Raw genomic sequence first — 11,671 nt, 5'->3', positions numbered from 1 at the left:
TGTCAATGGTCAATGAATCCCAGAGAAGGTACTTAGCTTCACAACTAAAGCAACACAAAGCAAAGTGAGATGCCACTGGCGTGTGGCAGGGGGTGGGAGGGGGCATCTATTTTAAAGTTAAATTAAAGCATTCTCACCTAATGTTGGTGCACGTAGGCATTGGTGAAAGTTTCTGGAAGACCAATTTGGCTTCATCTATAAAAATGTAGGGCTTCCCTTGTGGCTTAGCTGGTAAAGAATCTGCCTGCAATACGGGAGACCTGGGTTCCATCCCCGGGTTGGGAAGATCCCCTGGAGAAGGGAACAGCTACTCACTCCAGTATTCTGGCCTGGATCACAAAGAGTCGGACACGACTGGGCAACTTTCACTATCTGAACCTTGCAGGCTAATGCTGAGTGAAATAAGCCAGACAGGGAACCCCTGGTGGTCCAGTAGTTAAGACTCTGAGCTTCTACTTCAGGGGGCACAAGTTCGATCCCTAAGGAACTAAGTTCATGCTGTGAAGAGCAGTCCAAATAAGTAATTTTTTTGGAGAAGGAAATGGCAATCCACTCCAGGACTATTGCCTGGAAAATCCCATGGACAGAGGACCCTGGTAGGCTACAGCCCATGGGGTCGCAAAGAGTCGGACACGACTGAGCAACTTCACTCACTTTCACATGGTGTTATAAGTTGGAATAGAGGTGACCTCTTTGGAGGGGTCCAAGGGAGCCTTTGCCACGGTGATAATTACATAGATACATACATAATGTGAAAATATACTGAGCAATTTCTTTAAGATCTGTACTCTTTAGGATATGTAAGTTATATCTCAATTTTACAAGTTATTTTTGCTAGTCTAGCTCATACTAGTGAGCATATGCTACTTTCCATGCACAAAAACCACAATATATTAAAAATACTCAAAAAGACAAGCCATAAATATAGTTTTACCATGAGCATGTATTACTTGCACATATATATATAAACACATTAAAAAATCTCTTAAGGATATATTAAAGACACAAAATAGAAATACCTCCTTTAGAGTGAGTATGTATTACTTTTATGTATATGGACAATACAGTATGAAAGGAAAATCGAAGACCAGACTCCTGAGAGAGTAGAGCTCCTCCAGCCTCTGCCTCCTGCACCTCCCCGCCCCCCAATGTGCAAACTGGTTCCCTCCTCTGTGCCTGGCCTTGGAGGAATCTGCACCACTCCCCAGCCTGCCCCACTCCTCCATCTAGCCTGCCCTCCTGGCACTTGGCCACTAGCTTCGGGGCGAGAGTCATTTCTAAATACTTGCACTTGAGAAATTGTGAGATCAAAAGGAATTCTTTGTGCTCTTCCAGAGGCCTCGTCCAGGGGCAGGCCTCAGCCACACAACTCTGCATTGCTGGAGATGGAGGAAAACGGCTCTGGGGGGGTTCCTGGGAGGCTTCCAGAATGTCAGAGGAGGTTTCTGGTGATCCACTACAGTTGGAAGGACAGGAGAGCTCAGGATGAATCCAGGAGAGACCCCAGCTGTCTTAAGATCAAAATGATTTTCCTGGCTGTTCTTTACAGCTGCAAAGTCAGTCCCAGAGGGGCCTGGGAGAAGCTCCCTGGGCACCTGTGTGGACGATCAGGAAAATCGGGTCTGGGTGTTGGGAAGTGTAGAGCTCTTCTTTTCTCTCAGGCTGTCTCACTGGTTAGATAATCAGTGGGTCTGCTGATCTGATCCAGGAGGAAATAGGAAAAAGGAAGCTCAGCTCTCTTCCCAGTACAGGGCTTCTGGGCTCCAGCTGCCACCAGATGTTGGCAGTTTCATTCCTAAGTGAAACCACCAGTGTCTCTCTGCTCAGAAACAAGCCCCAGGAAGGTGAGGACCACTTGGCACTTTGTCATCCACTGCATCTTTCAGCTGGAAGCCAGATCATCTATATAACCCAGGCCGGAAGCATCTCCTTTTTTCAAAGGAGGGAAGCTGAGATGCGGTGGGATTGCATACTCCCAAAGACATGCAGGGCTGCTGAGGGGACCACAGGCTCCCCCTGCCCATTCCTACTCCCTGGAAGCCATGGGCAACTTATGCTACCAAAAGCTGGACAGCAGAGAGACGGACAGAAGGAGGAGCTGAGATGTAGAAGGGTGACCAGTCCTGATCTAAGTAAGAGAAGCTCAACATGCCATCTGAGACAGAGCTGTCTCATGTGTTCTGACTTCAGTTTAAAAAAACATACTGGAAGGACTTCCCTGGTGGTCCAGTGGTTAAGAATCTGCTTTCCAATACAGGGGACGAAGGTTCCACTGCTGGGGACACGGGTTCAATCCCGGGTTGAGGAACTAAGATCGCACATGCTACGTGGTGTGGCCAATAAATAAATAAAAACAAAGAAAGAATACATCATAGTAAAAAATAAATTTTAAAAAATGTTAGGGCTTCCCTGATGGCTCATTGGTAAAGAGTCCACCTGACAGAGGCAGGAGACATGAATTCGATCCCTGGTCTGGGAGGCTCCCACATGCTGCGGAGCAACTAGACCCGGGCGCCACAACTAATGAGCCTGTGTTCTGGATCCCAGGAGCCACAACTACTGAAGCCCACACACCCTAGAGCCTGTGCTCCATAACAAGAGAAGTCACCACAATGCGAAGCCCGCACACCACAGCTAGAGAGTAGCCCCCACTCTCTGCAGCCAGAGAAAAATCCCGCACAGCAAACAAAGACCCAGCACAGCCAAAAATATCTAAATAAACATTCTTTTTTAACTGGCAAGATTATTTTTAATTTTCAAAAAATTAGACACATGACGGGCATTTCCAGTGTCAGACTGACCAACCCTTCTCTGTGCCAGATTCTCCTGGGTTTAGCACTAAAAGGCTCTCACACAAGCCATGTTAGTTTCCTAGGATTGCTGTTAACAAATTAGCACAATCTGGAGGGCTTAAGACAGCAAAAACCTATTGCTCTGGATGCCAGCAGTCTGAAACCAAGGCTGCCAGGTTTTTTTTTTACTGGAGGCTGAGAGAGAGAGCGAGAGTCCATCCTTGCCTGGTCCAGCTTCTGGGTTTACTAGAGATCTTTGGCTTGTAGACTCATCACCCCAGTCTCTACGTTGCCAGCATACAGCCTTCTCTCTGTGTCTGTGCCTCAAATCTCCCTCTCCTTCCTCTCACATCAAGACACCTGACACAGGATTTAGGGCCCAGATGAAATCCAGGGTGATCTCATCTCAAGATCTTTGATTTAATCATATCTTTTTTCAAAGACCCTGTTTTTCAAATAAAGCCACCTTCACAGCCATAAGCAGAGGTGAAACAGTGACACACTACACACTAGACATGAACCTTGAAAACACAACGCTCAAGTGAAAGATCAGACCAGATCAGTCGCTCAGTCGCGTCCGACTCTTTGCGACCTCATGAATCAAGCTAGACACAAAAGGCCACATACGTATGATTCCAACTGTATGAAATTCTAGAATAGGCAACTCCATAGAGAGAAGGTAGACTGGTGTCTCCAGGGCCTGGTGGGGAGAGGGGAAGGGAGACAGATTGCTGATGGACTCAGAGGTTCTTTTGGGAATGGTAGGAGTGCTCTAAACTGACTGTACAGCCTTATGAATAGACTAAAAAGATGAACACTTGAAAATGGTGAATTTTATCTTGGTGAATTATGTACATATTTTTTAAAGTGTGCAAGCAAAATAAAGGGGATCTATGGGCCAGGTTCAACTTGAGAGCAGAAATTTTCAGCCCCTACCCTAAGCAGAAGTCCCCTGCCCGGGCACTTGTGCCAGCTGGATTCACTTTTTGCTGTTCCGGCTCTAAGACAAAAGCGTGAGCTAGAATTCCCTGATACGGTGCTATTGGTGGTGGGCAGTGGCCAACCTTTTCGGAAAGCACTCAGTATCAAGAACAACAGAAATGATTGTACCCTTTGATCCTAAGATTCCCTCCAAAAAACATACTATACAGAAATAATTCAAATTACAAAATTTGAATTTTGTACAGGGATGCTTGTCACAGCATTATTTATTCAATGTTAAAATAACTGGAAATAATCTAACCAGCCAACAATATGCAGAGATCCAATAGATCACAGGGTGTCAGCAAAGAGGAGCCTGACCTCAGTCACTTACATCATGTCATATGGGCAAGTGAGGTGGGTAGAATAATGGCCCCCAGAGATGTCCACATCTGAAAGCCCTAGGCTGTGAATATACTGCCTTACAAAGCAAAAGTGATTGTGAAGATATGATAAAGTTAAGGGCCTTGAGATGGGAGATGGTCCCAGATTATCCGATGGGCCCGTGTGATCATAGAGGTTCTTATAAGTGAAAGAAGACGGCAGGAGTGTGGGAGTCAGAGGAGGAGATGTGATGGGGAAAGCAGAGGTCAGCGGAAGCAGCAGACAATGCTCCAAGGCCAACCCGGAAGATGCAGGAAGGGGCTACAAGCCAGAACAGGAAATTTAAAGTTGCTAAAGTGGGAATCATTATTTTATTAATACCTGCTTCTTGGACTAGTGTGAGACAAGGATTAAACAAGTTCACTTCTGTAAAGTGTTGTCACGGTCCCTAGCACGGAAATGATCAATAATGACAATTAGCCTGCAATAACTGTGCAATCATGTAAAGTTATGTTTGCAAAGAACTTTGTTTTTATGGAGAAACACTCATGGTATAACATTAAGTGAAGACAGGCTAAGGATCATGAGCCATATATCATCTATGTACAAAGTAAGGAAAAACAACTATTTAAGTATATTAACGTTGCCCTTTCCTGGGTGATCTTTATCCTATCTAACTATGCATGTATTTTTTTAAAACTTTAACGTTTATTCAGTGGGTTTATTTATTTATTTGGCTGCATCAGGCCTTAGTTGCAGCATGTGGGATCTAGTTCCCTGACCAAGGATTGAACCCAGGCTCCCCGCATTGAGAGCAAGGAGCCCTAGCCACTGAACCACTAGGGAAGTCCGGTATTCATATATTTTCTGTGGAATATGTTTTACTTTTATAATCAGGAAAAATGTGTTGGTTTTTCAATATTTTTCAATATTTTCAATATATGGTAATCACACCCGATAAAATGAAAAAAAAGTCTCCATGTCACCTAACAGTCAATCAAGGTTCAGATTTTCCCAGCTATCCTCAAAGTTTCCTTTTCAAACCAAGACCCAACAAAGCTTCACCACTGCATTTGGTTTTTAATGCATCTTTATAGTTATTCAGCTTTTTTATTTTAATGCCATGCCCTTTCAACAAGTCCAAGTCAATGGTCTTGTGGAGTGTACCACATCCTGGTTTTGTCTGATGGCTTCTTTGTGAGGGTATTTTACCTGTTCCAAGGTTACCTGTCTTTTCTGAAAGTGAGAATGGGATCCAGATGCTCCACTAGATTCAGATTAAATCTTTTTGGCAAGAATGCATCCTTGGAGTGTCATTTGTTTTTTCCTTTGTTCTTGGGGTTTTCTTGGCCATAGAAGTCTAAATCTAGTCAAGCTTTTTTCCTTTAATGGAAATGGGTTTTGTATTATGCTTAGAAAAGTCTTCCCATGAGTAAACAAATTTCTCTTTTCTATATTTTCTTCTGTGATAGAAGAAATCACAAGAATTCTTCTACCTGTGATAGCCTTACCTTTTTTTTGATTTAACCTTTTATCCATCTGATACTTTTTTAGTTTAGTGTAGCTCCAATACTTTGGCCACCTGATGCGAAGAGCCAACTCATTGGAAAAGACTCTGATGCTGGGAAAGATGGAAGGCAAAAGGAGAGGGCAGCAGAGGATGAGATGGTTAGATACCATCACTGACTCATGGACATGAATCTGAGCAAACTCCAGGAGATAATGAAGGACATGGAAGCCTGGCGCGCTGCAGTCCATGGGGCTGCAGAATTGGACACGACTTAGCAACTGAACAGCAACACAAAGTGCATAACTTTATCATTTTTTTCCTAGAAGATTACCAATCAGTCTGGCACCTCTCGTTGCCTCACCACCCCTCCACAGTGATTCCAGTGTCACTACCATTAGGGGCTCACAGTCCTCTCTATGAGCTTCCTAGGGCTGCTGTAACAAAGTATGGCAAACTACATGAATTAAAACCACAGAAATTCACGCTCTCACAGTTCCAGACACCAGAAGTCTGAAATCAAGGTGTTGACAGCGGCACATCCCCTCTGAAGTTTCTAGGGGAGGACTCTTCATTGCCTCTTCCAGCTTTGGGTGGTTGCCAGCTTTTCTCAAAGTTGGCATCTTGCTTAATTATAGCACAATATCACAACCAGGAAATTGACATTGGTACAGTCCACAAACCCTTTCAGATTTCTCCAGTTTCACTAGTTTCTGCTTTGGGGGATATAGCTTAAATACAATAAAATACACCCATTTAATTTTATTTTTTACTTTGTGGCCACACCACGGGACATGTGGGATCTTAGTTCCCTGACCAAGGATCGAACCCTTGCCCCCTGCATTGGAAGCAGGGTGTCTTAACCAATGGACCACCAGGGAAGTCCCAAAATACACCCATTTTAAACAGTTATTCTATCAGTTTGGGGAAATGTATATAGTTGTGCCACCACCACCATAATTAAGTTTTAGGATACAGAAAATGATAGAGGAAAAGACCAGAGTGAAGGGTCCCCAAGCTTTCTTACAATATTTTTTATTTGTTCGTTATGTAAGCCATACACATTCCTTGAGCAGACATGATTTCTTTAAATAAGCAAGAATTAAACAAATGTATTTCCAGCCTTTTCTGGACATAGTTAACAAACATGGAATCATTTTGTGTATATAGCTTTATAACAGGCTTTAAAAAAAAAAAAAAAAAAAAACTTAATATGTCTATCTGCCCAGGACAAGAAAAAAAATTCTACAGCACTTTTTATGACCATCAGGCATTCTGTTGTATGGCCATCCCATGAGAGAGAAGGAGGAAATCCCTAGAACAGCAAAGAAAGACCCTAGGACCACATCCCCAGTCCAGTTTGGGGAGCATCCTGCCAAAAAAACTCCCAAAGTGCCTTCTGCAGACAACCCCCACCTCCACCCCTGGCTCAGGCAGCCACTGATCTGCTTCCTGTGTCTGTAAATTTTGCCTTTTCTAGAATTTCATAGAAATGAAAGCATTTATATATACAAGTAGTCTTTTGCGTCTGGCTTCTTTCACTGAGCAGAAGACGCTGAGATGTGTCCACGTTGTTTCTTTCATCAGTAATCCTTTCCTTTTAGTTGCTGAGCAGCCGTCCCTAGAATGGCCCTACCAAAACTTGTTTATCCATTGACCAGCTGACGGGCATTTGGCTATTTTGGATGAAGCTGCTATAAGCCTTCGGGTACGCGATTCATGTGGACATATGTTTTCAATTCTCTTGGATAGATACGTAGGGGGATTTCCGGGTCATATGGTAAGTGTCTATGTAGCTTTTAAGAAACTGCCAAACTGATCCCCAGAGCGGCTGAACCATTTTGCCTTCCCACCAGCAGTGCGTGTGGGTTCCAGTTTCCCCACATCCTCACCAGAACTTGCCACTGGCAGTCCTCTGAATTGTACTTGCTCGGCGGAGGTGCAGTTTTAACGTGTGTGTCCCTAATGAGCTGTGACATGGAGCATCTTTGGAGGTGCCTGTTGACATGCTGATGTCTGCTTCTGGGATGTGTTTGTTTAGACTCTTTCTAGACAGCCCCCCTTTTGGGTTAGTCTCCTGTTTTATTACCTCGTGATCAGAGAATGGGGCCCATATGGTTTCCACTTTTGGAATCTGATATTCTTTGTGGCCTAGAACATCAAGTTTTACAAATGTTTGACAGGAAGTTGAAATGAGTCTTGGGTTGATGGGAGGGGGCAGAAACCCAACTCATACTAGCGGGGGCCGCCAAGGGGATGTCCAAGCAAGGAAGACCCAGTTGGATCCTGATACTCCAGGTCTGTCCCAAGTTTCCCACTATTTTTCTCTATTTCTTGCTCTCTCCTTCTCATCCTTCTTCTGTGTGCTGACTTCAGTATCTCTCAGCAGATGCACTTATTTCCCCAGGAGGGTGGCGGGTAGGTAGGGAGGGGACATGATGGATATCCCTCCAATTTAGCCACCTCAGAGGAAGAAGATCCTTCTGCAGGACCCTTAGGGGAAGGCCAGGGGAGGGCTGTAATAGCCCCTACTTGAGTCATAGCTGTCCCCAGGCCAGGAGCTGCATAAGCTCCCAGGACCAATGTCCAGCCCCACCACCAACACACACAGCTACACGGGGAGGGCGAGGGTCAGCACTCCAAAGGAAGGTGGGAGTTCTCCACATAACCAGAGTCAGAGAGCAAAGCATACAAATACATCCTGCCTGGAAAACAAGATGTTCCCTCAAGACATCAAAAGAGTGAGGGTGTGGTCCTCCAAGGCCTCACCCCGTCATGCCCCCTGGGTCTGACTTCTCAGAAAGATGCATGAGAGTCTCAGCTGCAACTGTTCTCTCTTTCAAGCTTCTAGTTGTGACATTCAGTTCAGTTCAGTTCAGTCGCTCAGTCGTGTCTGACTCTTTGCAACCCCATAAATAGCAGCACGCCAGGCCTCCCTGTCCATCACCAACTCCCGGAGTTCACTCAGACTCATGTCCATCGAGTCGGTGATGCCATCCAGCCATCTCATCCTCTGTCGTCCCCTTCCCCTCATGCCCCCAGTCCCTCCCAGCATCAGTCTTTTCCAGTGAGTCAACTCTAAAGTACTGGAGTTTCAGCTTTAGCATCAGTCCTTCCAATAAACACCCAGGACTGATCTCCTTTAGGATAGACTGGTTGGATCTCCTTGCAGTCCAAGGGACTCTCAAGAGTCTTCTCCAACACCACAGTTCAAAAGCATCAATTCTTCAGCACTCAGCTTTCTTCACAGTTCAACTCTCACATCCATACATGACCACTGGAAAAACCATAGCCAAGAGACACTGATGTATAGAACAGTCTTATGGACTCTGTGGGAGAGGGAGAGGGTGGGAAGATTTCGGAGAATGACATTGAAACATGTAAAATATCATGTAAGAAACGAGTTGCCAGTCCAGGTTCGATGCACGATACTGGATGCTTGGGGCTAGTGCACTGGGACGACCCAGAGGGATGGTATGGGGAGGGAGGAGGGAGGAGGGTTCAGGATGGGGAACACATGTATACCTGTGGTGGATTCATTTTGATATTTGGCAAAACTAATACAATTATGTAAAGTTTAAAAATAAAATCAATCAATGCAAAAAAAAAAAAGAAAAACCATAGCCTTGACTAGACAGACCTTTGTTGGCAAAGTAATGTGTCTGCTTTTCAATATGCTATCTAGGTTGGTTACAACTTTCCTTCCAAGGAGTATGCATCTTTTAATTTCATGGCTGCAATCACCATCTGCAGTGATTTTGGAGCCCCCCAAAAATAAAATCTGACACTGTTTCCACTGTTTTCTCATCTATTTCCCATGAAGTGATGGGACCAGATGCCTGATCTGAGTTTTCTGAAAGTTGAGCTTTAAGCCAACGTTTTCACTGTCCACTTTCACTTTCATCAAGAGGCTTTTGAGTTCCTCTTCACTTTCTGCCTTAAGGGTGGTGTCATGTGCATATCTGAGGTTATTGATATTTCTCCTGGCAATCTTGATTCCAGCTTGTGCTTCTTCCAGCCCCGCGTTTCTCATATAGGTTAAATAAGCAGGGTGACAATATACAGCCTTGACGTACTCCTTTTCCTATTTGGAACCAGTCTGTTGTTCCATGTCCAGTTCTAACTGTTGTTTCCTGACCTGCATACAAATTTCTCAAGAGGCAGGTCAAGTGGTCTGGTATTCCCATCTCTTTCAGAATTCTCCACAGTTTATTGTGATCCACACAGTCAAAGGCTTTGGCATAGTCAATAAAGCAGAAATAGGTGTTTTTCTGGAACTCTCTTGCTTTTTCCATGATCCAGTAGATGTTGGCAATTTGATGTCTGGTTCCTCTGCCTTTTCTAAAACCAGCTTGAACATCTGGAAGTTCACAGTTCACGTATTGCTGAAGCCTGGCTTGGAGAATTTTGAGCATTACTTTACTAGCATGTGAGATGAGTGCAGTTGTGTGGTAGTTTGAGCATTCTTTCACGTTGCCTTTCTTTGGGATTGGAATGAAAACTGACGTTTTCCAGTCCTGTGGCCACTGCCGAGTTTTCCAAATTTGCTGGCATATTGAGTGCAGCACTTTCACAGCATCATCTTTCAGGATTTGGAATAGCTCAACTGGAATTCCATCACCTCCACTAGCTTTGTTCGTAGTGATGCTTTCTAAGGCCCACATGACTTCACGTTCCAGGGTGTCTGGCTCTGGGTGAGTGATCACAGTTGTGACATTACTTGTGGCATTTTATTTATTTATTGGCCACTGCTTGTGAGGTCTTAGTTCCCTGACCAGGGATAGCACCCATGCCGCCTGTATTGGGATCATGGCATCTTAACCAGACGGCCAGGGAAGGCCCTACTTGCTGCATTTTAAAGCGACCTCTCTGCATTCAAATTTATAAACAGAAAAACTCACTGGGCTGTAACTTTAATAAAGATGCAACAGCTTTCTTTGTCTCAGTGAGAGATTTTTTTTAAGGATTTTTTGAAAACTTAAACCAGCACCTCTTCACTTTTCTTCCTTCTCATAATTCCTCCCTCTCTTGTTCAAAAGGTCTGTTCTTCCCACGTCTGCCCCTACTCACCCTCACCACCCACCTGCCAGATTTGAGAGTCTGAGTTCAGAAATGCTGACAGTAAGAATACTATGTACTCGTCACAGAAATCCTGGAAAATATAGACAGGTATAAGAAGGAACAAAAGGGCTTCCCTGGTGGTCCAGTGGTTAGGAATCCACCTTGCGATGCAACGGACACTGGTTCAATCCCTGATCTGGGAAGATCCCACATGCCACAGGGCAACTAAGGCCTTTTGCCACAACTACTGAGCCCATGTGAGGCAACGACTGAAGCCCATGCACCTTAGAGTCTGTGCTCCACAACAAGAGAAGCCCCACACCATAACTCGAGAGTAGCCCCCATTACCCACAGTTAGAGAAAGCCCACACACGGCAATGAAGACCCAGCAGAGTCTAAATAGATAAATAAACATTATTTTTTAAAAAAGGAAAACTAATTTTAATCTCACAAAGTATTTTTATTTCTCCTCACTTTCTTCCATGCACACATATAGATATTTTTATAACACTGAGACCACACTTAATGTGTTTATCTAATCTGCATTTTTCATCTAACATTACACATGGCTTCTACCACATCCTTTAAAAAGATCTTCTAAAACTTGGATTTTGAAGATCGTAGAGAATCTCCTTGCATGAGTACTGCTGCTGCTGCTAAGTCGCTTCAGTCGTGTCCAACTCTGTGTGACCCCATAGACAGCAGCCCACCGGGCTCTGCCGTCCCTGGGATTCTCCAGGCAAGAACACTGGAGTGGGTTGCCATTTCCTTCTCCAAGGCATGAAAGTGAAAAGTGAAAAAGTGAAGTCACTCAGTCTTGGCTCACAGGACACTCCATTTAACTCAACTGCCCACTGATGGATATTGAACTATTTCCAATTTATTTATAAGCTCTACTGCATTGAACAAATCGGTACATAAATAAATGTTTTAGTGCATCTCTGGTTTTTTTTTTCTTAGAGATCAGAGATGTGAGTCCACCTGGCATCTTAGTCACACTTGCTAC

This window comes from Bos taurus, chromosome 19 (assembly GCF_002263795.3).
Source record: "Bos taurus isolate L1 Dominette 01449 registration number 42190680 breed Hereford chromosome 19, ARS-UCD2.0, whole genome shotgun sequence".
Taxonomy (NCBI): domain Eukaryota; kingdom Metazoa; phylum Chordata; class Mammalia; order Artiodactyla; family Bovidae; genus Bos; species Bos taurus.
The sequence above is the reverse complement of the archived record's forward strand: the minus strand, read 5'-3'. Positions refer to the sequence as shown.